The 27,426-nt window shown below is 39.3% G+C and overlaps 1 long non-coding RNA gene across 4 annotated transcripts in view; it reads right to left on the bottom strand.

Moving 5' to 3' along the window:
* Positions 1–1,548: 1,548 nt before the first annotated feature.
* Positions 1,549–27,426, bottom strand: part of LOC144588156 (uncharacterized) — a 45,695-nt gene continuing 19,817 nt past the window's right edge. Inside the window, exons 3-6 of one of the 4 annotated variants that reach the window (XR_013543528.1) lie at positions 16,447–16,499; positions 15,034–15,316; positions 11,755–11,881; positions 1,549–2,230 (exon numbers count right to left, since the gene is read on the bottom strand). This is a non-coding gene — a long non-coding RNA (uncharacterized LOC144588156). Of the gene's footprint in view, positions 2,231–11,754; positions 11,882–12,471; positions 13,413–13,588; positions 15,317–16,446; positions 16,500–27,426 lie in introns of those variants that run through there. The other 3 variants (XR_013543530.1, XR_013543529.1, XR_013543527.1) reach the window with 3 other exon arrangements.

Here is a 27,426-nt window from a genome sequence, read left to right as displayed (position 1 = left end):
CGCCTTATAAGGTTTGTTATGAAACTTACACAATCCTGATTCAGCTTATACAGTATTTCTTTCATACTGTGTTTACAGTTGTGGCCAGAAAAAGTTTGAGAATGGCTGCACTACACCACACTTGTACTATGAAAATTGATGTGCATACTAAGGGGGCTCCTGAAGGTATGCATCTAGATGTTATTTTCAGATACATATTAATTAACTAAAATCTTGTTGTAACCTCTCAATATAGATTACCGAGTCACTAAGTGACAGACAACTCTCTCCTCAAGTATAGCGATCTCTCCAGGAGCAGGAAGGTACCAACTTCAGATTAAACATTTGCACGGAGTTTTAGGTGCGGCTAGAACTTGGCTGTTTAAGTTCTTCTTTCTCCCCTACTATGGCCACTTCCACAGGAATAATTCAGGGTCCTCTTCTTAGCTGCCTGATAAATCTTCCCTGTTCCTAATGCCAAGTATGGATGCATATATGTACCAATCAACCTGCCAATCTTTTTGTGATTTTTCATCTCTGCTTTAATTAGTCACTTATATCATGGATGTGCTGTTTCATATTTTTATTGTGGATTATTCTCATGTTGTTTACAGGTGCTTGACAAAAACCTAATAAAATTATTTTTGAGAGAGAGACAGAGACAGAGAAAAGTCTTGAGAGACTGGATGAGCAGAGGAGATGGAGAGACAGGAAAAACAGTGAGAAAGGTTCATTTTCCATACAGTACTGTCTGCCTGACTGAGTTTTACTTGAATGTTAGCCATACTCCGTTTATCTGACCCGCAGTCTTAGCTTTTATGTGAAAAGATGATAAAGGCATATGTATACTTTATATTCATATCACTTTCATGTCACTTCATTTACCAGGGCTCCATCCTTGGGGATCCTGGGTGCTGTAATTTGGTAAGCTGCATAGAAGGCACTGTGAAAAGATGGGGATAAATCAATTTAATTCTGTAATGCAGAGAGGCACCATGGTTATCTGAAGAATTCCATAAAATGGAGCCATGACAAATAAAGGAGAAGCTGTAGGGCACATACACCAGATGGCTTTTTCCTTTGCAGCCATCTGATTGCTGTTATGCCCAGTTGGTTTATGAGTTTGGCTTAGTCAAGGGTTTTTCCAGAGATTTAAATAACCAGGAGATGCAGATAGAGAAGGAAATCTGCTATTGCCTTTCAGTGTGTTTAGTCAATGAATAAAATCACAGTTGTGATTGACATCTTACTGTTGGACCTCATAGATATAAAACTGTAGAGTAACCCACTGATCTCGGCTAAATGTCATCATGTTTAAAATGACACCTGTCAGCTGTGAATTATAGAACAATATAATGAGTTACAGAAACGTGGCTTTTTAGCTTGAAACTGCATATTGCCTGGACTGTGAACAGGTAGAAGGTTAAAATTACTTTTCATAGTTACTTTGTCTCACAGGCTGCAATCCAGCCTGTATTTTCTTGCCAAGGAATAACTTAATGATATTTACTTCTGAATAGAAATCTATAGAATTGCAATATTAATTGATTTAAAAAGAGAGAGAGAGAGAGAGAACTTGGGTGGATATAGAACTGATGAGTTTTTAACCCCATTGAAACACAGTACATTTGCTTATTTTATCAAATCAATATTCAAAAATATGGGGTCAAGAAGTGAAAGGAGAAGTGGAATACATAAGGAGTTAATACGTGGCAACATGACTATCAAATCTCACATCAAGCTTTTTTCCGTATCTCTTCTTGATGTGAGTAAAGGAAGCAAAAATCATCAAGGTAAAGCCCTTGAGGAACAGCTTACATCATTCATCCTTCCTGTGAATCAGAGCATAGGCAGAATTTTAAGAAGGAAAACCCTGGTCTTAATAAACAACAAGAAAAGTGCATGGTTATCAAGTTACTTTTGCACTCATTATTATACCATAAGAATATAAAGGCCAGTGAAATGATGTAACATAAGAAAGCTATCTGTGGATGCAGGTCAGAAATCATAGCAAGGGACATCTGGAGGTCAGTTTTCACAGTGTCCTCTTTAGAGTACTTTAAACCAGCACCCACTTCAGCTTGATTATAGCCAACTGGTGCAGCGGACAGAGTGTCAGACTGAGGAGACCTGAGTCCAAATTCCTGTTCAGCTGTGGAAACCCACTAGGGGGTGACAATAAGAAAACCACTCCTTGAACATTTCACATATCTTGAACTTCTTACTTGGGTCCCCGTAGGTCAGGAGCAGCCTGATGGGACATAATAATGTATTAGCTTGAGTGAGATTGTGGCAGTATTATGGCAAACTGCCCAAGATTTGTTATGAGTAGAGAGGCATTAACGTGGTGGAAACTTGTTATAGATGAAACCAGTTTGCATCTGGGTTGTAAAGAGTATAGACGCAGTTCAGCTCAATCCAAAGATGGCAAGCATTGTAAAACAGGAAAGATCTTTCTACAAAGAAGTGAGACTGATATTATTTATATATCACTCTTATTTTAGGCTTCCGGGAAGTATTATTTGTTTTAATGAATAAAGCACATGCTAAATTAAGGCAAAACCTCTATAAACCACTAAATAAATAAATAAATAAATAAATAAATAAATAAATAAATAAATAAATAAATAAATAAAATAAAATAATGGTACTATATGCGAGCTTTTGTGGATCAGGACACTTTGTCTGGCATGTACTACCCTGTTTTCCCCAAAATAAGACCTAACGTGAAAATAAGTCCTAGTATGATTTTTTAGGATGCTCGTAATATAAGCCCTACCCCAAAAATAAGCTCCAGTTAAGTGAAACCCCGCCCCCCACCATTGTGCAGCATTGCACAACAACCAGAAGATGACATGATTATATTGAATGGATGTAGATGGTTGTATATGGAAAAAAATCCCCTGAAAATAAGCCCTAATGCGTTTTGTTTTGTTTTGTTTTGTTTTATGGAGCAAAACTTAATATAAGACCCTGTCTTATTTTTGAGAAAACACAGTACTGTAGTGTGAAGAACTTAAAGTCCAAAAGTTCATGTCAAGATGGATTTTGTCAGGAAAGGTACTCTTAGGTAAAAAGTCCAACAGTTCTTGTTGTTCTAAAATTACAGCTGAGGCTACTGTGGATTGGGTATCACACCCCAATGTGCCTCTTTGTTTGAAAAAAAGAGAGGCACAGGCTATGCACAAACACATCTTCCCATTTGGCTTTTCTCTCAGATGGACGTGGTGGCGCTGTGGGCTAAACCGCAGAAGCCTGTGCTGCAAGGACAGAAGACCAGCAGTCGTAAGATCGAATCCATGCAACGGAGTGAGCTCCCGTCGCTTTGTCCCAGCTCCTCGCCAACCTAGCAGTTCGAAAGCATGCAAATGTGAGTAGATAAATAGGTACCACCTCAGTGGGAAGGTAAAACAGCATTTCCCTAGTCGCACTGGCCACTTGACCATGGAAACTGTCTTCGGACAAGTGCTGGCTCTACGGCTTGAAAAACGGGATGAGCACCACCCCCTAAAGTCGGACACGACTGAACTGAAAATGTCAAGGGGAACCTTTACAGGAAAGATCTTTACCTTTACCTCAGATGGACATGTCCACAGCTGCTTCAGCTGTAACTTTAAACCAACAGCCCTAATTTAGCCTGCATCTTTCCTGATGTACATCAAAGACAGACGTTCTTGACGAAATCCATCTTGCCATGAACTTTTGAAGTTTTAGTCATTCACACTGGTACAAGACTGAAGTGGTCCTAATCCATGAAAGCTCACATACTGTATGGTTTTTTTTAGTGGTCTATAAAGGTATCACCTACTCTTGCATTTGTATTTTGTACTGACCACACAGTTCCCTTTTTATTTCAATTAAAAATAAGGGTTGCCATTAAAACAAACAAAGAAAAAGCAACTTACAGTGTGGTCAATACTGATTCAATTAATGGGAAAATATTGGATAATTCATGTTCATGTTATTTCATCTTTCATGACAGTGGAACCCGTTACCATACAAGAAAAACTTAAACAACCACCTAGCAGATGTCCTTTCATTTATATTCCTGCTCTGAGCAGGGGGTTGGACTGGATGGCCTTGTAGGCTCCTTCCAACTTCACTTTTCTATGATTCTATGATCTTTTAAAGACCAAAGCAGCTCTGTTCATGTCTTTCTCTCCACACAATTAAGATTGCATGGAGACAGACAGTATGGGAGCACCGTGACCCTGAAGTCCTAACCTGTAATGTTCCTTTAATGAAGGTGCCATTGAGCTGGGGAAAGGGCTCTTGCAGGGAGAAACCTACAAGTCATGCATAGGCTCTCCCTCTCAGTTGGAACACTGTGTGCCCAGAGTTCCAGCTGTATCCATGCTACAGGCTTTGCCTCTTTACATTTCCTTCTACCTGCTTTAAGAAATAAGTACCCATGCAATTTTTCACATCAGCTACTTTCTAATAGGAATGTATCAGGATCTCCAAATTTCTTCAGGTTCAAGGAACCCGAGATGAACCAAATGGAATATGAGAGAGGTCATCCATTGATGTCCATGGAGAAAATTAACAAGGTTCACAAATGTATTCATTATTTAGGAGGCAAAGGTTTAAAAACTTAGCATGCAGAAATACAAAGTAGACAGATTTCCCATTCGGGAAATACCTGCAGAATGCTCTTCTTAGCTTGCCGTATACACATGCTTAAGATTAAGTACCATTGAACACAGTGAGACTGCTGTGTAAGCATACAAAGGACTGTCCTGTTAATTATTTCCTGCCTTCCTGACCTAGGGATGGTTGATGGCTCTGGTTTTCCCATTGCTGATGCTTGTTTCAGCAGTAGTGAAAACCAAATCTCATTACAATGTTGCTTTATTCATTTTTAAATGCAAGGTTCCCCCCCCCCTCACATTTTCCTCTGTAACACATTTAGAACAAAAGGTCTGAACTGGATTTGGAATACATTTGTTTAGCAGGGTCATTGTTCTGGTAAAAAAAAAAAGGCAATGTTTTACTTGAGTCAACCTCAGAGGTATTTTCAGGGTCACCAGTGAATATCCCCTCAATGTAATGAGAATCTTAAAAAAGGAATGATTCACAGAGAAAAAACACTGCAACTTGTGGTGTTCTACTGTGATAGAAACATTGGAAATTTGAAATAAATCTAAAGGTTCTTTTTTTCCTAGAGGGTTTCAAGTAAATATATTCCATTTTATTCATTTATTTGAAGTACTGTATTTATAGGCTGGCTTTCAGGGGAAAGCCTTCACAAAGTGTTTCAATTACATAAACATAAAATAGCGAACCACAGCTTTACAAATATCTAAGTTTTTAGGAAGGACAGCATAAAAACCAGAATGGAGTCAATAATAACAAAATAGTTCTAAAGCAGCAAATACAGTTAAAAAGAATAGAAAAGAAATAAGTAAATAAATGCAACCAGTATGGTTTCATTAAAATCCTTAAAATAACTCAGCATCAAATCAACCAGCTGTAACATGCTACATTTCTAAAGAAAAAGTGACTCAGAATAAATGTTGTCTGGTAGGTCAATTTGAAAGCATAGTTGAGCCACTGATAAGCCAATCCTGCTCCCTCATGCCCAAGAAATCAAGTGACCACAGCAGCGGGCACAAGATAACCTTAAAACATGAACACATTGATATGGATACAGGCATGTAACATGGTCCCCTTTTGTTAGGTAGCTTTAAAGGGGGAATACATAGTATATGTCGAGGTCTATCTTAGGCCTCCCCAAGATTCAGCAACTTCAGGAACTTCCAGGAGAGGTTTTCTTCTTCACTGGACCTTCAACTATCAAGCTCCTTCTGTTCTGCCACTTTCTTCTTTTGTCACAGCAACTGGTACCAAGTATTTTTCCTCATATTTCCTCGTTTTTGATATGTGAAATACCAGAACAAAGATTAACAATTTGTAAGGGTTAAGGAATTGATCTGAAGATGATTTGAGGCTTCTTGAATTGCTCCGCATTTGCCCTGGTAAGATACAAATATCCTTCCTCCTCCTTGTTTTGATACCTTTTTTTCTGAAGCCAGTGCACATTTCTACTTTGAGGAAAAGAAGAGGACTGAACATGTGGTAGACAGGCTGCATAAAAGAAGCCACATTCTTTGGTTTCCAAGACCGGAGCAGGGCTGTTCAAAATAGAACCTTTTGGAGGTCACTAATTCATAAAGAAACAACTCAATGGCACATAACAAAAATAACATGCTGTCATGATACTGGCCACCACAGAGAGGATCCACTGACTACTGAGCCACACTACCCTTGTTTGTCCTGGAATGTGGGCACTTGTCAGAAGTGTCAATTACACTAGTAATTAGGAAAAACTTCCTGTTCAACCCTTCTCCCAACTGTACTGAATCTGTTTGCTCCTCTAGAGTTCCAGGGAGAGATAAAATATTCGAGGTTGTTGCTTGTAACTACAAACCAACTCTGCAAAGTAGGAATGCCAAAAACCCACAAAGTACTCAAAACCTCAGAGTGCAGGGTACTTTCTGCATTACCACCAAGTCCTTGATCTTTTGGAGTGATTGCACAGCTGTAAAATTTTATTATTGTGTTTCTAAAAGGCATACATGTTCAGAAGTAGATTTAGATCTTCTAAAAGTATCAAAATAATATGAAGCAGTTCCATAGTAAAAACAAATCAAAATAAAACTCATTCAGAGACACAGAAAATAATTAGCCACCTAGATCTATACTTACAAAGTAAGAAAGAAGTAGCATGTTTGCAGTACATAGGCAGAGTTCATCAGAGTGGTAGGCATAGATTATATTCTCCTGAGTGATGAAGTTAAGCAAGTATAGCTTGACATAAGCTTAACCTTGTATGTGCCATTCTTCTGCTCCTACTTGTACCCCATCATCCCCTCTCTGGATATTTCAAGTCTTTGGACCAATCAGAATGTGTTCTTTCTCAAACCTTCTAGTAAATAACTTCTGCAAAAGTAACTAATTGGACAAGGCAATTATCACTAATTAAGGTACCATGAGACACCAAGAAGAGGTGGGTCTCACAACATTCTTTCTGCCTTGAAATTTATAGATGAAACTCTTCACAGCCATGGTCAATACCTCCAATGGGAGATGCTCCCGCTTCTCCCATCCAGGCCAATTTCAGTTACCAAGCACATTCTCACAACTACGGAGAATGAATTAACCCTCTCCTTGCTAATTCCATGACACATGCAAATTTTCTGCATTTAACAATGAATGCATTTTGGCTTGTTGTTGTTGCTTGGTAATGCTTAAGCAGTTACTCCAAGTCTATTCTCACCACCATTGATGACCTCAGAACTTGCTAAGACACCTGTATGATTTGCTATTTGTGCTGTTAAGTTACAAAGCTCTGTTGAGGATTACTATTTTACCTCATATCTTTTTCCAGGTCCACAATTCATAGAAGAGGGTGGGTAGTTTTTAGATTTTTTAAAAAAACTTTTGAATATTTTGGTGGTGAATGCATAATATATAGAGATATATGATATTTACACAAAGCTCTGGTAATAGTGTGTTTATGAATCCCACTGGTCTGGTTTTTATTTTATTGTGTTTTTGGAAAGCCACTGAGAAAGACCAAAAGGTTCAAATGTGTGTGACATTCTTTCAAAACATATAGATGTAACTGTCAAATAGCATTGGCTGCCTCTTTTATCGCTGCATCTCATTCAAATTTCTTATTTGAGCTCATAATATACATGTCTACACATTGTGATTGTGTATTATAGTCATTATGCCATGCTTTAGATTTGGTTAACAAATGTAGAAGGTACTGGGATCAATCATTGGTTTGTAATTTATTTTTTATGTCAGGTTGGTGCAGATTCCAGATTGTGCATAATTTTTGTTTTGTTGGGGATTTATTTCCTTGTGGTTCCCTCACTGCCCACCTTTTGAAATCGATAGTTTAAAAGTTAATCTAGATTGGCAGGTTTTTCTTCTCTCCCCCTTCTCCACCCCCACCCCCCAGGATGGGATTGATACTCATAAAGAGGCTGACTAGAAGCGATTAAACAGGACCTTGACAGCAGGTGTTTGTTTTAAATTGTGCTCCCCTTTGCTGGGGAACACATGACAGCTGTGCCAATTGAGGGGGTCAATTCCTCATCTGAAGCCTCTGAAGCAAAAGTATTCTCTATCTCCAGAGGAGCAGTAGGAACTAATAGTTTCTCTTTTATGAGGTGTGTTGCATACCTACTGTGAGGTTTCTTCTGCAGAATAATCCGAGGCTATTATCTTTTGATACTTCTTCAACTACTGATCATGACCCGCCATTCTCAGATGTGTCATTATGAGAAATTGGAAAAAACAAAACACTGAAACTCCATCAACGACACACTATTTGGGATGTGTTGGTTATGAGAAAATTGGCGTATTACTTCCTAGATTAATGTAACAACTGCAGTGCCAGCTGGGCCCCTTCTATTTCCTTTTCTCTCCATTTTCTTTCTCTTATAGATACAGTCGTGCCTCCACTTACAAACCTCCCAATATATGACCATTTCAAGTTACAACCAGCTTCAGCCGCAAAATTTTGCTTCTACTTGCGACCAGAGCTTCAAGTTACAACCAGAAAAAGGCAGGGGGAAAAGGCGGGGAATTCAAATTGCTAACCATTGGTAGGCGAAGAAGCTGCTTCTTTGTAGCTCTTTCAACCCAGCGGTTAGAAAGTGTGCAAACAGAGGAGGCTTTGGACTGCCTGGTGAGGTGCTGCTTTCCAGATTTTAAAAACTATTCTGGGTGGGTTTTGCAGCGTGGTTTTGGGCTGGGTGGTGGGATTATGTTTCTATGCTGTGATGGGTCTTGCAGGGTCTGTTTGTTTTTTCGTTCCCCCCCCCCATTTCTGATGGGTCTTGCAGGGGTTGTTTGCTTTTTGCTTTGCTTTTTTGCATTTCCAAAGCGATTTGCACAGTTTGCTTTCTGTTTTGCTTTTTTTGCATTTCCAAAGGGTCATGCACGGTTTGTTTGTTTTTTGCTTTGCTTTTTGGCACTTCCAAAGGGTTTTATTTATTTTATTTTATTTATTTATTTATTTAATTTATATGCCGGCCACTCTACCCAAAGGTCTCTTTTGCATGGTTTGTTCACTTTTCTTCCCTCCCTTTGGCCCGAACGGATTAATCGTGTTTCCGATGGGTCTTGCAGGTTTTTTGAGGTGTGTGTGTGATTTTTTTCTTCAGCCAGAACGGATTCATTGTGTTTCAATGCATTCCTATGGGAAATGGTGCTTCAGCTTATGACCATTTTGAGTTATGACCAGAGTTCCGGAAACAATTAAGTTCCTAAGTTGAGGCACCACTGTATTTTCATTTCACAGCTTGTCATGTCGGCAACAATCCAAATCTTTAGAAATATGTTTGTAATGGAATATTCTTTGGGAATACGGCTGGAATGCATTACTATAAAAACAAAGCACCAGGTTGTCCGTGTGTATTGCAAGGGAAGATTTCCTCAGAATTCCACAATATTCAAGTTCTATGGCTTAGCATGAAGTTCTATATTACAAGAGACAAGGATCTGCCACTGATCAGAATTCCCTTTCATTTTCTTTCTTCTAACTTTTCTTGCTTGTTTTACATGTGAAAATTAGAAAGCTTTCCCCCCTTTCCCTTTCCCTTATAGCACCAATGAGTAGATGTGTGCCTTTTTTATATACTAGAAATGTCCAGGAGCTCCAATTCACAGGCCCACACCTGTAGACACCTTCATTTCACTCACCTGTGTGAGGCTGAGTCTTCCAAGGCTACATATTTTATTTATTATTATTTATTGGACTTATTTATTGGACTTATATACCGCCCCATAGCGCTACAAGCACTCTCCGGGCGGTTTACAATTTTTAATTATACAGGCTACACATTGCCCCCCCAGCAAGCATTCTAAACCTCATTTCCTGCTACACAATTAGTCTTGCTGTCCTTTAGACTATACAGAGGATACTTCCCAAAGAACAACTAAACCCAGGAAGTTTTGCAGCAGGAAGTTAGAAGTCTAAAGGAAAGAAAGGCAAGGAAGCAAGGAAAAGGTTGACACAAACCAAGGCAAACAACAGAAAACATTCCACCCCATTCTCTACCAAAATATACACCGTTATTAAAATGAACTCACAGTAATTTAACCAAATACAGTAATAAATTTATTATTAAAAAATCAAACCAAAAGAGAAAGCACTCCCCTCACACATACAAGGGGGAAATAGCAAAATGAAAACACACATATCCCAAACACCAGAAAAAGCAAGCAAATAAAGGCAAAAAAATACAACCAAAGCCCCACCTCAACCAAAGAAACTAGAAAAAGAGAATATTTCTCACCACCACCTTGATGCCTTTTCTAGTCATCTTTTCTTCGAGTCCAGCAGGTAGCAGCAGTAAGGTCATGCAGCGGCAGCAGAAAAATTATCTAAAGAAATGGAAAAAATACTTCTCCAAAATTTAAAAAATCGCAAAAATGGAAAGGATCCAGCACAGAGGTAGGCAAGCGACAGCCAGGCAGCACAATCCAAGATATATGATACTAGGAGTTCAGCAGCATACAGTAATCCCACCCACACTCCTTGTGGGTGGGATTACTGTGCACTCCTTGCGGGGTTCTAACCAATTCAGTCCCTTTTATCAATTCAAAATTGCTCCTTCTCCCTCATGATTTTTGACTGACTTGTAAAGAAGCCATTGCAATACATTTGGATGAAAAATCTCTTGGATGATTTGATAGAGACAGTGTAAAAGAAAAGTTAAATGAAAGAGGAAAACACAAAAGAATACTAAACTTTTATTTGCCCTTCTTTTGTTAATAGAAATCATTTGTGTTTTACAGGTTCTTTTTCAAGAAGCAGTGAAAGAACATGAAAATGCAAAAAACAAAAAACAAAAAAAGGCTCATGTGTGTGTGTGTTTCCTTTTCATGAAAATGTAAATGCTTGTGCCTACCTACACCAATTATAATTATTGACCACAACCCTATTGTGTTTGCATAATGTTTAACTTGCTGTGACTAATTGTTGCTAATTGATGAGGTACCAAGATATCTAAGTTGCACAATAGGACACATGACCAGACACATGACCGATTTGTACCCACACCCTCATTAGTTAGTCGCAGCAAGTTGGACAAAAGTGATATCTTTGCCCATTTTTGTTTGTTAAAAACATAAACATGAATTTTAAAACCAAATAATGCCAAAATGCATGTGTCCTATTAGTATGCAAGTTCTGCATGCATGAATTTCACAGTCTTGGACTAATAATGGATACATCCACAGATTTAGAAAGAGAAAAATAAAAAGAGAGATACTTTCACAACTCTTCTAGCCTTTTCCTTGCCAGTTAATTGCCACAGCAAGAGAAACATAGTATGTAAATCAATTTTGCTAGTACCTAAAATGCTACAACTGTCCTAGAGGTTTTTATATAAATCTCTCATAAGCTTGTCACTGGTTAAGTTAAAGCATTCAAATTAAGAGTGAAGACAGTCAAACACCTGTACTTGCTAGTACAGTATAACAAATTGTATTCAATTACCTTCACTGGTCTGCAATCGACAGCCTCTGTATTTTACCTTTTTCCCCACTCTGGACTTGGTTTAAAGCAGGTATATAATCACCATCACAGTCTCTTTTCACCATTCTTTAAAACTTGAAAGAATTACACTTAAGCACAGGCTTCGAGTAAACCACATTCAGACTGAAATTGATTTATTTTATCTAAACTATCCATTCTTCAGCAGGGAGCCTCTCTTATGTTCAGAAATGGCAGTACCAATGAACAATTTTTACCTGCATGGAGGTTACACAGATATGGGCATGGACAGCTGGAAGTCCAATAATCCAGTTGGTTCTTTGTGCTTATGAGTAAATTTGTTAGCAGCATGTACATCATCTCATGATAACTTTAGAATGTCATCTGTGAATGTGAATAATATTTCAATAGTGAACATGTGATATTTCTCTAATCCTTCCATCTACACACATGTTCTGGTGCAGTTAGCACTTCTCTTCCACAGGTATGTCTCCAGCAGAAATTCAACAGGCAAGCCTCCCTCATATCATAATGACAGGAAAGGTATGCCTGTTGCATTTCAGCTGTTTAAGGCAAAGGAATCCTAGGAGTTAAACTAAAAGTGCTGATCCCACTTTTTTGAAGGGCTAACAGCCCAATAAATAATTATTAGTTTCATTAAAGTCAGAACTGACTGGCTGGCACATTATTCTTATTCAGTTTAATTATTACATTGTATTCAGGTGCAGATCTTGTTGTTCAAGATTTCTAGAAGGTAGTAATCCCCTTTTCTTTCCTGGCCAACAGAATGGTAAAATCCTGAACTATTTCATTCATAAATAGGTGAGAGGAATTTACTACGAAGGAGACAAGAGGATAAACCATGAACTAGAAAATTATCTGTTTGTATTGTGACAACCCAAAACAGAACTGTTGTCCTTTCAGAGACTGTTATGAACTCCGTTCATCATGAATGTAGTAATACAGAAATGGTAATGGGATTGCAGAGTTAAAGAGATCTTTGAACTAGAGATGTGAAGTCAACTCCTTCAATTCTCCATTCTCATCACTTTAGGCTGTCTCAATGAGGTACCTTGATGAGGGGTTTTCAAGCTCTGTGAGATCTCATAGCTTCAGGCAAGAGGGAAAATTAGAAGAATCCCGCCCCCTCCCCGCCTCGTCAAGATCTCCATGATTTGCACAAACTCTCTGCAGTACACATGCTTTTTCCCCTCAAAAAGCAAAGTATGCTACTTATGTGCTGCCCCCCCCCCAAGCTGGATACTTAGTTTATCCTCCTTGGAAAGATGGAAGGCTGTCAAGCTTAAGCTGGCTATCTGAGTTTGGGATCACAAGCAAAGTTTTCACTACCATACTGCAGTTTAACCACTTTGCTGCAAGGCTCCATAGAAGCAGAGCACACACAAATAACTAGCATAGAATGACTGGCTGACTGTTTTAAAGACCATAAACAAGCCCTTTAGTGGTTCTGACTTCTGATCCTTAAAGGTCCATGCAGCAAGAGAAGCCATTGTAATGTTGAGTAATTTTTGTTATTTAAGCAGTCATTATTTATGCTGTTTGCACATGTGTGCTTAACATATGCAAAAAAATATATTTCTGCTCTCTTTTTCTTCAGAGCACCACAAAACACCTTTGGCCTCTTGTGAAGTACAGGGAGTAATTTTAGGGTTCCTCATCCTCACATGCACCGACTACAAAAATAAGAGTTCACATCCCTACTTTCAATAATCAAAAGACACAAAATACCAATGCTAAGCATTACTATTAAGGTTACACTTAACTTTCTCTCAGTTCAATAACTTGGAAGCTTGAAAGTCTTTCACATACAAGATGGGATGAATGTCAAAGTCTGTCTTTGGGGAAGCAAATTAGAATCCAGAGTAAAAAACAAACCATTGTTAGGTTCCAGAGGCTAGGAAAAAGGGATCAAAGGAAAGTGATTGTTGTAGGAAAAGCTTCATCTCCATTTCAGACCACCAGCTCAAGAAAGAAGTTCTGCAGCAGCATTAAGCTTACTTATTCTATACTTCTTACATTCATTGTTTCTTATTTCTTACAGTGTTTACTTCTTACCTCTTCACAAGGAAGCATGGGATGAGATACATGGTTTTACTTCAACAACAGCTTGTAAGGTACAGTAAATTAGACTCAGAGACAGCGACTGTTCTCATGGGTAAGTTCCAGGCTACTAGAAGTGATATGGGAAATTTAAATAAGATCTTCCATGCCATTGTTTTAAATCGATTAAAATCATGGACTTAGTCTGAATGAGACCAGTCTTGTGGTCCCACGGTCATATCCCTTACTGTTTTCCCAATTAAAATCACTCGCACGGTGAGGAGAATTTTTATGTATCTATTGTGTGACATCTGTGGTTTTGCTAAAAAAAAAAAAGTAGAGAAAGGATTTTAAAAAATTCTTCTCCTAATGTGTATGTGGGCACATAACCTACTAAGGCTAGGAAAAGTTACTTTTTGGTTTACAATTGCCAGAATTGTTCAGTCAGCATGCTCTCTCTTCCTACACATATGTATATGAAATATATTGGTCATGGATCTCATGTGTCTTGTCTAGTTTGGGAGGATACACACTGATAAAAGGTAACACTTGTATTCATTCAGATAATAGCTAGGAAAAGAAGTGCCCTTAAATTGTTTGCCCTTCCGAGAGGATAGCCCGATTAAGATAATAGCCAAGGTGCCCTTACTCTGTGCTATTTTCAATTACACATGAATTTAAAAAATGCTAAATCAATATGCCAATCTTGCTCTTCCAGCACCCTATAATAGTAAAAAGGGCTTTGAAGAATCCCCCCAAATGTCACCGATGCAGGAGATACACAGACTGTGCTAGGGCACACTCTGGCATCATCAGAGAGAGATGGTTGAGTCTCTTCACAGCCCTGGGATCATTTACAATGTTATTAAGACCTGTAGGGTCAATTCTGAGGGCCTTAGGAAGAAGACTGCTAATATATCTAGATGATATCTTAATAGCAGCTCCATCAGAGGAAGCTCCATTAGTTCACATAAAGGCCACAATTCATTTATTAAAAGCCTTGGGCTTTGTAATAAAGGAGTGGAAAAATCAATCTTTTCACTTCAAAAATCAATAGCCTACTTATGTGGGGAAGGGGAGGGGGTACACTCGAACCATGACAATAATGATACCTTGGAAAGGAAAAGAGTTAATAGGAATGGGGCTGGTGTGAGAGAAGTGTCTACAGAGGTAAAAGACATTCAGGCTGATTATGCAGTCAGACATGGTCTCACACCCATTTAAGGTATTTTCAGATTGAAGAAAGCAAAATCAGCTGGCCCTCAGAGGCCAGGGGAGGGATGATGTTTTAATGAGAGCCAAGGCTAGGTTCACTGTAAGCTGAGATATCTCACAATTATATGGTGGGTAATATAATAATCTAAAGATATGCATGTTTACACAGAAGTACATCCCGCTAAATTCAGTGATACTTATTCCTTGTAACTACATCTAGGACTGCAATCTGTGAACTGATTTGGCGTCTCTTGCCTTACCTTACTTGATGGATCCTGTATCCTTTCTGTTCAGTTTTGTTTATGAATTTAGTTGATTGGATGACATGATTCCAGGGGATGAATGGGAGCCCTTTCTTTCTTTCTTTCTTTCTTTCTTTCTTTCTTTCTTTCTTTCTTTCTTTCTTTCTTTCTTTCTTTCTTTCTTTCTTTCTTTCTTTCTTTCTTTCTTTCTTTCTTTCTTTCTTTCTTTTCTTTTCTTTTCTTTTCTTTTCTTTTCTTTATTTTCTTTCCTTCCTTCCTTCCTTTTTCAAATTTTAGATTCCTAGGAATGGGACATATGTAAGACAAGGTTGCCAACGTCTCAGGGCATTGACTTATATCTCAGGGAATTGCTAGGTTTCTCTGCGTCTCCAGATGAGGAGGCAAATATCATAATGGGTGGCACTGCAGGACAAAAAAGTCTGACTTTATTGTCTGTGGTGGCTTTAATGTGTGGACACCCAGGTTCCCCCAACTCCTAACTGGTGCCAGGACTTATTGGCGCAGCATGAATGTCTGTATGTCTGTTGTATGTATAATATTTGCTCAGAAGGTAGTGCAGGAAGTCCACCTTGTTTGCGCCACTCATGCTCCCGTGCATATGTATGTGCACATGTGTACACAGACACACATGGTTTTGCTACTGTTACAGAAGGACCCACATCCCATGATTTCTCACACACCCACACTTCTGCCTCTAATTTTGCTGCTGAATATTTGCAGAGTGGTTGTTACCAGTTCCATTCCCGCCCATGAGTTTCCATGGCCAGACAAGGATTTGAACCTCGGTCTCCTTGAGCCCTAGCCCATCACTCTGTTCACTACTCCACACTGTGTCCCAATCTAATTAAAGAATTAAGAAATAATTAACAAGAAACAGCCAAAAGCTAATCTAAATAGTTGAGTTAAATTCGTAAGAAATATTTAACGGGGTCAATGCAAGTGGTTTCTAAAATTTTCTTTGTGCTATATCAATTAGTTAGTGGTAGGATGCTAATTTGTACTTTTATCTATACCATTTGCATGCTAATGCTGTAAACCTGCTTCCAAATACTTACATGAAAGACACTGTCCAAATAGTATTTTTTTTCAAAAGTGATAAAAGTTAATTTTAATAATTTGAGAAACTGAGGGGAAAATAAAAGCCGTAGAGCCATTGCTAGTAGCAAAGTTATGGGTCAGATATTTCTTCCTCTCTCTTTTTCTAAGGAGATTAACAATTGGAAATGAAGGTATTCTATAATTCTTAATCACATGAACAAGTCAGACATTCCCTTCTTCCACCACCAATATAAAAGGTTATATCCTGAATTCCCAAGCATAAAATTCTAGTAATTTGTATGTTCCAACAGTATTTATCCCAGAGGCATGACCTTTTGAAGAAGTTGCTTCACTTCATGAGTCTTTACTTACGGTGATGTACGTGCGAGCACTTCATGATGCCAAGACTCTTGTTGACAGTGGCCCTGGGATAAGAACATAAGATTAGGCATTAAAAACCATTTATGGATGTTGTAATCCATTCTGCAAACTGGAAAGTCAATGCCTTATTTTTCACGAAGGCACAGAGCGATGCAGACCAAGAGTGTGTCTTCTGTTTGCTTTTCATTTCTGCACATTTAAAGCATTAAGAACATTCTTGTATATTTGATATAATAGAAAGGCATTGTAGGAAAGCAACCTACTGTTTGCTCACTGGAAACTCCTTCAGCTGTCAGGCCAGGTTTGAATGCAAACACTGACTTGGTGTATAAAATGTAAACACAGTGAGAGGTTTTCTTTCTCTTTCAGTTGAATGTGTTTCGGTAAAAGTGTCAGAGTGGATCATTGGGTACTATTCATGTCAAAATCAGAATGTGGCATTACGTGAAATTAACTGCAGAATGAGCTGAAAGTGATTTGTCCTCTTTCTTGAGTGTTAATAAAATACATGGAGCTTTTGTTTGGAATGCCAAAGCTATTACATAGATTGCAAAATATAACATATCCCCGTTGGAAAAGGTCATTCATATTTGCTAAGAATAGCCAATGAAAGATGTTTATTTGTCAAGCTAGAGTTCCCGAAACATTTAGCAGAGGATGTCATAAAAAGCCATTCAGAGTTGCCTAATTTTGCGATGGAGGATAGTTCAGCAATGACAGCTGAAAACATGCAACCAGTTAGTAGGATTCCACTAGTGACAATTGTGAATTTATCTCCATAAATGTGGCCTAGTTGATGCTTAAGATTAAGATACTAGTAGCCAATGCTAGAGCAAGAAAATAAGCAAATGCTATGATAATACCCCATGCAATAGATGAAAACGGCAGTTTATGGATACCTTTGTCATCAGGACGTTAGGCAGATGACAATGTGGTAAAATGTAGTGAACTAGCTATTAGTTCAAGGTGAACTAGCTATGAGTTCAGGATAAATGACAGGAAGTGATTCTAGATCCTTCTTCTGGAACCCTTTCTATAGTGTATTATGATGGCTGCTGACATAAACGGTACATTTATGGAGCACAAGACTAGCCCTGGACATTTTCCCAGAAAACTAGGAATAAAATTTCCATAATCAGGGACAGTATAATTTTGATTAGAGTCATTACATAGATATCAAGACATGAGTTTCACTGTACTGTTCTGCTGTTCAGTTTCAGGAGACCTAGAGAAATGTTTCAAAATAAATGCTGTACATTTCATGTACTTAATCAGGTACATGGGTGGGACAGATGATCCAACTTTAGCAGACTGTACAATTTAGTGTGGCCTAGGATGCATCCAGGTGGGCCTAGTCTAGGCCATGTCTCCCTTACTCTGAGATAAAAAAAATGATAAACCTATAGATCTTGCTTGAGACTATTAATAAATTTTTTTTAATGTACCTATGTATATCTTGCTGAGGTCTTGTGAGATATTCTGGAGCCAATCACATGCAGTGTTAGAGTAAATAACCCCCCTCACCAGGGAGCTGTTGGCTCAGGCCATTTTCTAGAACAGAGCCAGTGCTCCTTATGCAGTGAAACTTAAACCTGGAGCCTGAGAGAGCGATGTTCAGTTGTTAAGGAAGCATAAAGAGCCCATATATATTGAAGGGAACATGCTAGCTCTGCCCCTCTCTTCTCAAATTGAGCATAGAAATATGACTTTCTGAAGAATGGGATGTTTCTATATACAGGTGCCGTGCGTTGCCTTTCCCTGCCTTCCTGGTCAATGACCCACTCACCAGCTGGAGCATATGCCTGTCCTCCTCTCCAGCTGTTTGACCAGTCCCTGGTAGGGGCTTGGGGTTGCCACACATACGAACTGGCACAAACCTCTGAACTAAGGTCCATGCTCATCTCTAACCCGTTCTATGACCAGCCAGTTGTGTGAAGGACAGTCCTCCAGAGGAAGGAAAATTTTGTGCAATCGTCTTTGTATGCAGTTTTTTTTACAACAGGATTGGGACCTCAGATACTCAGTAGATTAAGAACAATTTTTAAAGCCAAAAATATTCAACATGACCCAAGGAAGATTTTTCAAATATAACGTGCCAGAAGACAGGATAAGGACAATCAGAAGAAACAAAAAGATTGGATATGAAAGGGAAAAATTAATTTCTATTTCAGGAGGGTAATAAGAAAGAGTTCATATTATTTATTATTTTTTTCTGGGCAAGAGAATATCCAATTGTCTCTCAGAGAAGGTCTGTGAAAGACTCAAGCAGGTAAGAAATACAGTCCAAATTGAAGTGCTGGTGATTATTTTTAAAACCCTAAATAACTTGGCATAAACTTATCTGAAGGACTACCTGTACCTATATGAATCTGCTCAGGCCAGAAGATGACTGCTAAGGGAGCGGTGCATATGTCCATCAAGTTCTATCAAGATGGTGGGCACAAAAAATACAGGCTTTTCCATGTTAGTTTTACCTTAACAAAATTCTCTCTTTGAAGGTATACCTGGTTCCTGACTTTCTTTCTTTTTTTTTTTAATAAATGGGCTTTAAAAAATCTGGCAGTTTCAGCTCACTTTTAAATTCTGTTGGCCCATATCCCACATATTTCATGTTGTCCTGAATCCCAAAAGGATTTAATCACTAAAACTGTACTGTTCTAGCATTGATTAACATAACATCAGCATTGAAATTTTAAAGCAAAACATTTCAGCTACAAACTTCTTCAGCTTCTCTGGTGAGATTCAAATCATACTGAAAAAAAATATGTTTAAGATACAAAATTCAATTTAAAAATAATTGGCTGAAATCTGTTGCTTAGCATAAGAAAAATCATTATTTTCAATTCACTCCTAGCTCACAAGAGTTCTTGCCATGATTCATAGAGGAGTGAATACACACTGGCTTAGTACATACCTGTAAGGTAAAGGTTCCCCTTGACAATTTTTGTCCAGTCGTATTCGACTCTAGGGGGGTGGTGCTCATCCCCGTTTCCAAGCCATAGAGCCAGCGTTTTTGTCCGAAGACAATCTTCCGTGGTCACATGGCCAGTGCGACTTAGACACAGAAGGCTGTTACTTTCCCACCGAGGTGGTCCCTATTTATCTACTTGCATTTGCATGCTTTCGAACCGCTAGGTTGGAGGGAGCTGGGACAAGTGACGAGCGCTCACTCCGTCGCGTGGATTCGATCTTACGACTGCTTGGTCTTCTGACCCTGCAGCACAGGCTTCTGTGGTTTAGCCTGCAGAGCCACCACGTCCCTGTAGGCTTCTGAAAATCATGAAAGGAACCTTTTATCTGCTAACTTGGAATAGACTGAAAGTTATGCCTTTTCTTATGCTGCACAACAGGATTTCAATCATATCCTCATCAGTAAGGTTTTTCATCACAGTGAAGTTGCATAGATTCACCTTTGTAATGGGAATGATGTCCATATCATTGGCAATTTGCCACTGATTTAAGTCCTCCTTTCTGATTTTTGGGGTGCACACAGCTTGCACACAATGAGACAAAGTAGTGCACACCCTGAAATAGAAAAAAGTACATATTTAATCAGTAGCAATCTGTTTTTAACAATGAAACCATACCCATTGCACAGTCAGAACCCACCCAACAGGATTTTAGCTAGGGTGCTGTAATCATTACAGTACTGGGCTAGATCCTGAGAGAACCAGGCTCAGATCCTTAATACACCATGAAATTCACTGGGTAACCTTAAACCAGTCGTTCCATCTCAGTCTGACCTATATCATAAGGTTGCTAGTATAAAGTAGGAAAGGGAAACCATGGATGCTATCTTGAGCTCACTGGAGAAAGGTAATAGATAAATATGACTAGAAAAAGTCAGAATAATGAGCTGCTTCATCCATGCATTGGACATTTAGGTTTTTCACAGTTTTTAGGTATAATAATATTTTAATAGTAACACTATAATTAATTGTGGTTTTAAATATGTATATTTTAGCTGTTGTACACCACCTTGAGGCTCTTCTACCTTGAGAGAAAAGTGGAATAAAGTAAGTAAGCAGTGAGCTTAAATCAATCCTTATACCTCTTCCATTCTCTTTGTCCCCACATGTATTTGTGCAGAACAGCCTTCCTGCTTTCTTATAGTTAAGAGCTCGAAAAACTTGCTTTTTTTTGAGAATAACTCCAAATGGAGCTGTAACTAGTCATATTGTTACCTAAAGTACCATTTCCCATGACCTCCCCTCCCTGAAGAAGGAGGGAGGGAAATGTGATGCTTCTCACAAAGGGAAAAAAACATTTATTTTCCTAACACTCACTAGTAGATTCATTTCATGATTTTGGTGCCCTTGGATAAAGTGCCATGCTCCACCTCAGATACAGCCCTCCTCCAAGAATCCTCTGTGATTCTTGCTATAGTTGGAAAATTAGCTTTTCCAAGCTGTTTTATCCCATAGTGTCCTTGATACTGGACGTGGAAAATAAGGGTCTGCAGGTCTGCAAGCCAGCACATTAAATCAGCCAAGTATGTGAATGAAGGGTAGAGTAAATTCTATTCTTTATGAACCATAGGAAGCACATATTTAAAGTTCTATGAGCTAGAAATATGGGTACTACAAATAAGGAATGGGGGTTTTAATTAAACAGTTTTCACCGTGCTCCTCCTTAAGAGGAACTCCATATAAGGTGATGTATAGATAATACATGAGCCCACAAATGACAGAGAATGTTTAAATACATTTTACATTATGGAACTCAGAGTTTTTGAAGATTTTAACACTTTGGTGATTTTAGGTATTTTTTGATATAATAATCTTAGCATGGATGCATTCTTTGGCTGAAATACGGTAGTTGCGTTGCAATTAAAGTAGGCCCATTGAATCAATGGAAGTTATGCTTAAGTTGGCAAACAAAATTCCCACTGATTCAGTGGGCCTACTCGTCACTTACTATACTATAGGATTTCAGTCATCATAGCTGCTTGTGGCTGTCCTTGTTAAATGCCTGAAATTAGCATTTTTACCTGTGATGAGATAACGGTGATTTAAAACTTCAGAAATTTCAAAGAAATTTCAAAAAACGCCAAAACAAAAACAAAACTACAACACACCAATACTATTTTATATTTTTTCCAGAAATGATTATTTGTATCACTGACTGAAATTTTAATCTTATAATAAAACTGAGTTAGGCTATATTCACCTAAAAAGCATTTTGAATTAAATTAAAATGACAGCAAACATCTCAGCACAACTCCAGCAGATTTGGGGTCTCAGAACCAAGGAAGAGAGAGACTATACATTTTCAACCTAATTCTTCAGATATATTAGAGAATTGACAAAGTGAGCTGAACAAACTCCAAGACACATATGGCTGGAACATTTCTGTGTCATTTGAAAAGATAAGTGAACATTTTGATATTTCATATAATACACGATAATGCTAGTGGCAATCTTGATAGTGTATCAATGTGGGTTTTCCCCCTCCCTTTAGAATTCTATTTGAGTGGAATTTATATCACATTATTCAAAGCAGTTATTCTCAAGTAGGCAGCACCTGGTGAAAATTAATAGTAAGCACCACTCACTTGGTATTAGCTAAATGTTTTTTTTTTTCAGATCTATTCTAATTTTAATTTTATTTTTAATACGGTTATTTCCCATTAAGCCTGCTTTGGTTGGCATTGTTACATCAAAAGCAATTTCACAGGTGTTTATGCATAATATATCTTTTCTGATTGAACTGTTGTTAATAGCGCAATTTCAAAATTCCTTTTGGTTCCTGTCTCAACTTTCTGCCCAGCACACTGCAAGTGAAACATAATGAACTACATTAATAAAAATTACTTTAAAATGAGGGGAACACATTAAAATTGAATTACAATAAGCACATAGGATTCACAGCCAGTCTATGAGCAAAAGATTCCCACAGGGATAAGCTTGCTTTCCTCATCTTGTATCTCTGTAATAATAATTGACCTTTATTTAATGAGGGTATATGTTTAGCCATTCTTTGTAATTTTTGTAACTGTACAGGCTCTGTGGGTTTTCTGAGGCATGACCTATGAACAGCAGTGTCCTTATTGCCTGGAAATCTAACATTTTCAAGCTGACTGCCCATTGCTGCATCACTGCCCCTTACTATACATTAACAAGAGAAGTATTGCAGATTCCCATATAGGAATATTTATCACCCCCACTGCCTCTTAAAGCTGTGCGTCCATGGACCGTAACTCCATTATTTCAAAGAACCAGAAAGGTGTAAGACGTAATTCAGAACTACAGAGGTTTAAATTTTAGAATAGCAGAATACAGGGAGCAGTTTGGGATGTCACAAAATAATAGGAAAATGTTAGTTGTTATTATTATTGTATCTTTATTGCCTAGGATGGACAGAGGTGATTTTGAGACCTGTTTTCCACATGTGCTAAAACAATGTACTTAGCTGCCTTTGGGACACCACAGACCTTGCCTTGAGTGGCTGGGAGATGTGATCTGGGGTGCCCACATATCTTGACCTGGCCCTGAATACAGGACGAACAGTTTTCAGGGTTTGGTCAGAGTTTCCTCCTGTTGTTTTGGAGGGAAGCTCCAAAGTTGTTATGAAAAGATGCTCAGAGACCACCAGATTGTGGAGAACAGGTCAATGAAGGAAGATTGTTTAGCAACTATGGCACTACTATACTGGCTGGCTGACCATTAAGCTGGCTATTGTTGTTCCATTTATTTCCCCACCTTTGTGAGCTTGCCTCTGCTCTCTTCCTCTCACATGTAAAAGCTGTACTAATGTGCACAGGGAAAATAAAAATAAAGGAAGCATTCCTGACACCACGGTTGATCTTTCAGTGGAAAGGGGTTTCTTTCTTTTTGAGGGAGAAAAGCAGACAGGAAAATTAACTAAGGGGGATGTGGGAAATTAATCTGAAAGACTCAATTGCTTGAAGGGAAATTGATTTAGGGGGTCTGAGTGGAAATTAATTGGGAGAAATAAACAGAAGGGGAACTGAACTGGAGTGAGAAATTAACTGGTTTGCTTTCTGCAACCTGGCTGCTTTGCTACAGCAGCAAATACGAGGCCGAAGCGATGGGTTGGTATTTTGGAATGCAGGCCGTCTCCCATTCTTGCCTTCAGTTTGTGGCCCTTCATCCAGCACAGCACTAATTGTGTCAACTTAAGATCCCCTGGGAAAATCATATTTGGGCAAGGGGGATGGGATGTTTCTTCCTGGCAAACCAGCAGTGTGTGACGGGAAGAAACGTTTTCTTCTTTCCTCATAACACAACTGAAGTGCTTACCACTGTCACATCTAGTTAAATATCGTATGTAGGGCACAGCTTGGAAAAGTTACTGTTTTGGAATGTAACCCCAAGAATCCTCTCTAAAGTAACTTTTTAAGGCTGTGGGAAGTGGGAATGGATTTGGAAGATCAGGGAGAGTACAGTGCAATTCTGTACTTGGATTGGTTCAGGAAAAAAATAGTCATGCTACTTTGGATTTTTTTTTTCAGAAGCAGAGTGGTATTCAAGACTCTGGTCACTGCATCTCACATGGCATTTCATAACCACTAGTCTTCAGATGAGACGACAACATCTGAACTGAGGTACTTCATCTTTTGACCACTGTACCACCATTTTGTTGGAAACCCTTGGTGCCTAAAAGAGACCTCATTCCTTGTCTCTATGGTGAGGAATCCTGCCTAATTCTCATAAGACATCTTGTCAGCCACCTTGCCTTAGATTCTTCAGCTTGGTAGGCAGCTGACATTGGTCTTGAAGACATATAAGCAGGTATTGAATGGATGAGTTGAGAGATAAGGTAGGGATGGGTTCTGCTTAGGTTTGCCCAGAACTCAGTTCAGGTTAATCCTTTGTTGGACAGCTAGTACATTGGACATTGCTCTTACACAGGCCTTGGTTGAGTCTGACCTAGGATGGCAAACACTTTGGCAGGATCAGGGTCTGAATAGCAATAGTCTAGAGTTGAATCATGCCCTTAGTTGTCACAAGCCTTGGCAGTATCAGAGCCTTGACTAAGCAAGATAGAGTTTATGATAGGCCCTGGTCCATTTCAAGATCTCTTGTCTTAATCTGGACTTGTCCATATTCTCAGAGAAGTCCAGCTGGAAGAACCCCCAAAATTAAATGTTCATTCTGCCTGGTTCAGGATTTAATTCCATAGGTACATTTTGCATGGTTTTCTACATATAGCTGCCAAAAGTTCATCCCCAGTTTTTCTGTTGGAAAATTGAACTGTAGCCCTACCTTTCTATCATCCCCCACCCCAACTCTCTGACTTCTTCTTCTCCTGCTTGATATCTGTGCTTTAAATAATTCTGACAACATCTCAGCTAGCTGCTCCACATTTGTATCTTCCACTAGAAGATACACTTTTCCAAGCCATCTTGAGTCAGGAAGAAATCACCCATATCTAGAAGAGACTGGTCCTCCAGGTTTCACTTTTTGACACACCAGGCTCTGTCTGGTAGATAGTCTCCATGACAGGGGGTGTTTTAGCTGGATATGTGGGACACGTAGCATCCCATTTTGGGAGGCACTAAGAACTGATGAATATGGTGTTTTAAATTGTGTTTTATACCCGTATTTTTCGCTCCATAAGACGCACCGGACGTTAAGACGCACTTAATTTTTAAATACCAAAAATTAAAATAAAATAAAAATATATAAACAGAGCAAGTCCCACACTGGGACTGCCAAAAAAAATCACCAAAAAACAAAGCAACATAGAAACATGCCCCCCAGCCCAAATCTACCCTCAAAAACCCACCCAGAACATTTTTTAAAAAGTAAAAAGCAGCAACTAATTTTTAAATACCAAAAAATAAAGTAAAAATAAATAAACAGAGCAAGTCCCACGCTGGGACTGCAAAAAAAAAAAATCACCAAAACACAAAGCAACATAGAAACATGCCCCCCAGCCCAAATCTACCCTCCAAAACCTACCCAGAACATTTTTTAAAAAGTAAAAAGCAGCAACTAATTTTTAAATACCAACAAATGAAGTAAAAATAAATAACAGAGCAAGTCCCATGCTGGGACTGCAAAAATATTAACAAAACACAAAGGAACATAGAAACATACCCCCAGCCCAAATCTACCCTCCAAAACCCACGCAGAACATTTTAAAAAAATTTTAAAAAGTAAAAAGCAGCACCTTATGGTCGAAAGCCTCCTGGAGGTCCTCAGAAGCCAGCGATGGTGGTGGTGGTGGACCCCCCACGGGGCCTGCTGAGGCCTCCGGAGGCCTGGGGAGCAAGCGATGGTCGCTGGGGGAGGCCCTCACGGGGCTTGCTGAGGCCTCCGGAGGCCTGGGCAGCAAGCGATGGTCGCTGGGGGAGGCCCTCACGGGGCCTGCTGAGGCCTCCGGAGGCCTGGGCAGCAAGCAATGGTCACTGGGGGAGGCCCCCACGGGGCCTGCTGACGACTCCGGAGGCCTGGGAAGCCAGCAATGGTGGCATGGAGGGGACAGTATTCGCTCCATAAGACGCATGCACGTTTCCCCCCAGTTTTTTTGGGAGAAAAAGTGCGTCTTATGGTGCAAAAAATACGGTAATTTTTCCAGTTATTTTGCTGCACACAAGTGCTTGAGATAGCTGTTAGGAACCATCCCCAGAAATCTTACAAGTAAGCAACTCTCATCTAATTTGTAGGAAGAATATGGGAGGAAGTGAGGCAGATTGAAGAAATCAGGGGAAAACACACACAATGTTTTCGCGAAGGCTTTCACGGCCAGGATCTAATGGTTGTTGTGGGTTTTTCGGGCTTCTTGGCCGTGTTCTAAAAGTGGTTCTTCCTAACGTTTCGCCAGTCTCTGTGGCCGGCATCTTCAGAGGAGCACAGTTTGCTGTCCTCTGAAGATGCCGGCCACAGAGACTGGCGAAACGTTAGGAAGAACCACTTTTAGAACACGGCCAAGAAGCCCGAAAAACCCACAACAACCAACACACAGTGTTATTTCCTTCACAGTACAGATTAAAGTACAGATCAGAAGACCAAGCAGTCATAAGATCGAATCCACACGACGGAGTGAGCGCCCGTCGCTTGTCCCAGCTCCCACCAACCCAGCGGTTCGAAAGCATGCAAATGCGAGTAGATAAATAGGGACCACCTCGGTGGGAAGGTAACAGCGTTCCGTGTCTAAGTCGCACTGGCCATGTGACCACGGAAGATTGTCTTCAGACAAAACGCTGGCTCTATGGCTTGGAAACGGGGATGAGCACCGCCTCCTAGAGTCGAACATGACTGGACAAAAATTGTCAAGGGGAACCTTTACCTTTACCTTTTACAGATTAAAGGTTTTATTATAAATAGAAAATAACCTAGATTAAATGTCTTTGTTATATTTGACTTTACCCAAACATGTGCATGTTCTACTGCCAATCTAATGTGTCACCGCCTTAATTTCCAGCCTCCATTATCTGCTGCAAATTGTTGTACTGCTATGGGCCTGTAAAGGGAGGGCTATGTTCCCTCTGTGCAAATGGAGATCCAAGAGGACACCCCAGGATCTTCCATCCTTTACTACAAGTCACAGAGTCAAAATTTAAGTAACAACCACAGCATTTACAGAGTAACAGTTTATATTATTATATCACTACAAAGCTATCCACATTAAGGCCATATTAGGGGAATTAGCTAAAGTCCAACACACTATTGGGGCTAACATACATTAAGCTTTCCTTCCCTGATGTCTTTTCCTTTCTTCCATAGTTATCAGAACTATAGCTCCCAGCACGAATGCCACAACTTTGTTTTGGGCAAAATCATCACAATCAATCTGATCCATCTGATCCCTTTCTTCAGTTCTTCTTGGGCAGCTCATAGCTTGTCCTTTTTTCTAAGGTCCTTGCAAACTCTTCCAAACTGAAGTTTTGGAGATAATCTGGGATGTAGTCATCCACTAAAGGAGGACCGCACTTGGACTCCACAAAACCAGCATAGATTTTAGAATCTGGCTCACCTCATCTCCACTCAGGGGCATCAGCTG

This window comes from Pogona vitticeps, chromosome 3 (assembly GCF_051106095.1).
Source record: "Pogona vitticeps strain Pit_001003342236 chromosome 3, PviZW2.1, whole genome shotgun sequence".
Taxonomy (NCBI): Eukaryota; Metazoa; Chordata; class Lepidosauria; order Squamata; family Agamidae; genus Pogona; species Pogona vitticeps.
The sequence above is the reverse complement of the archived record's forward strand: the minus strand, read 5'-3'. Positions and strand labels throughout refer to the sequence as shown.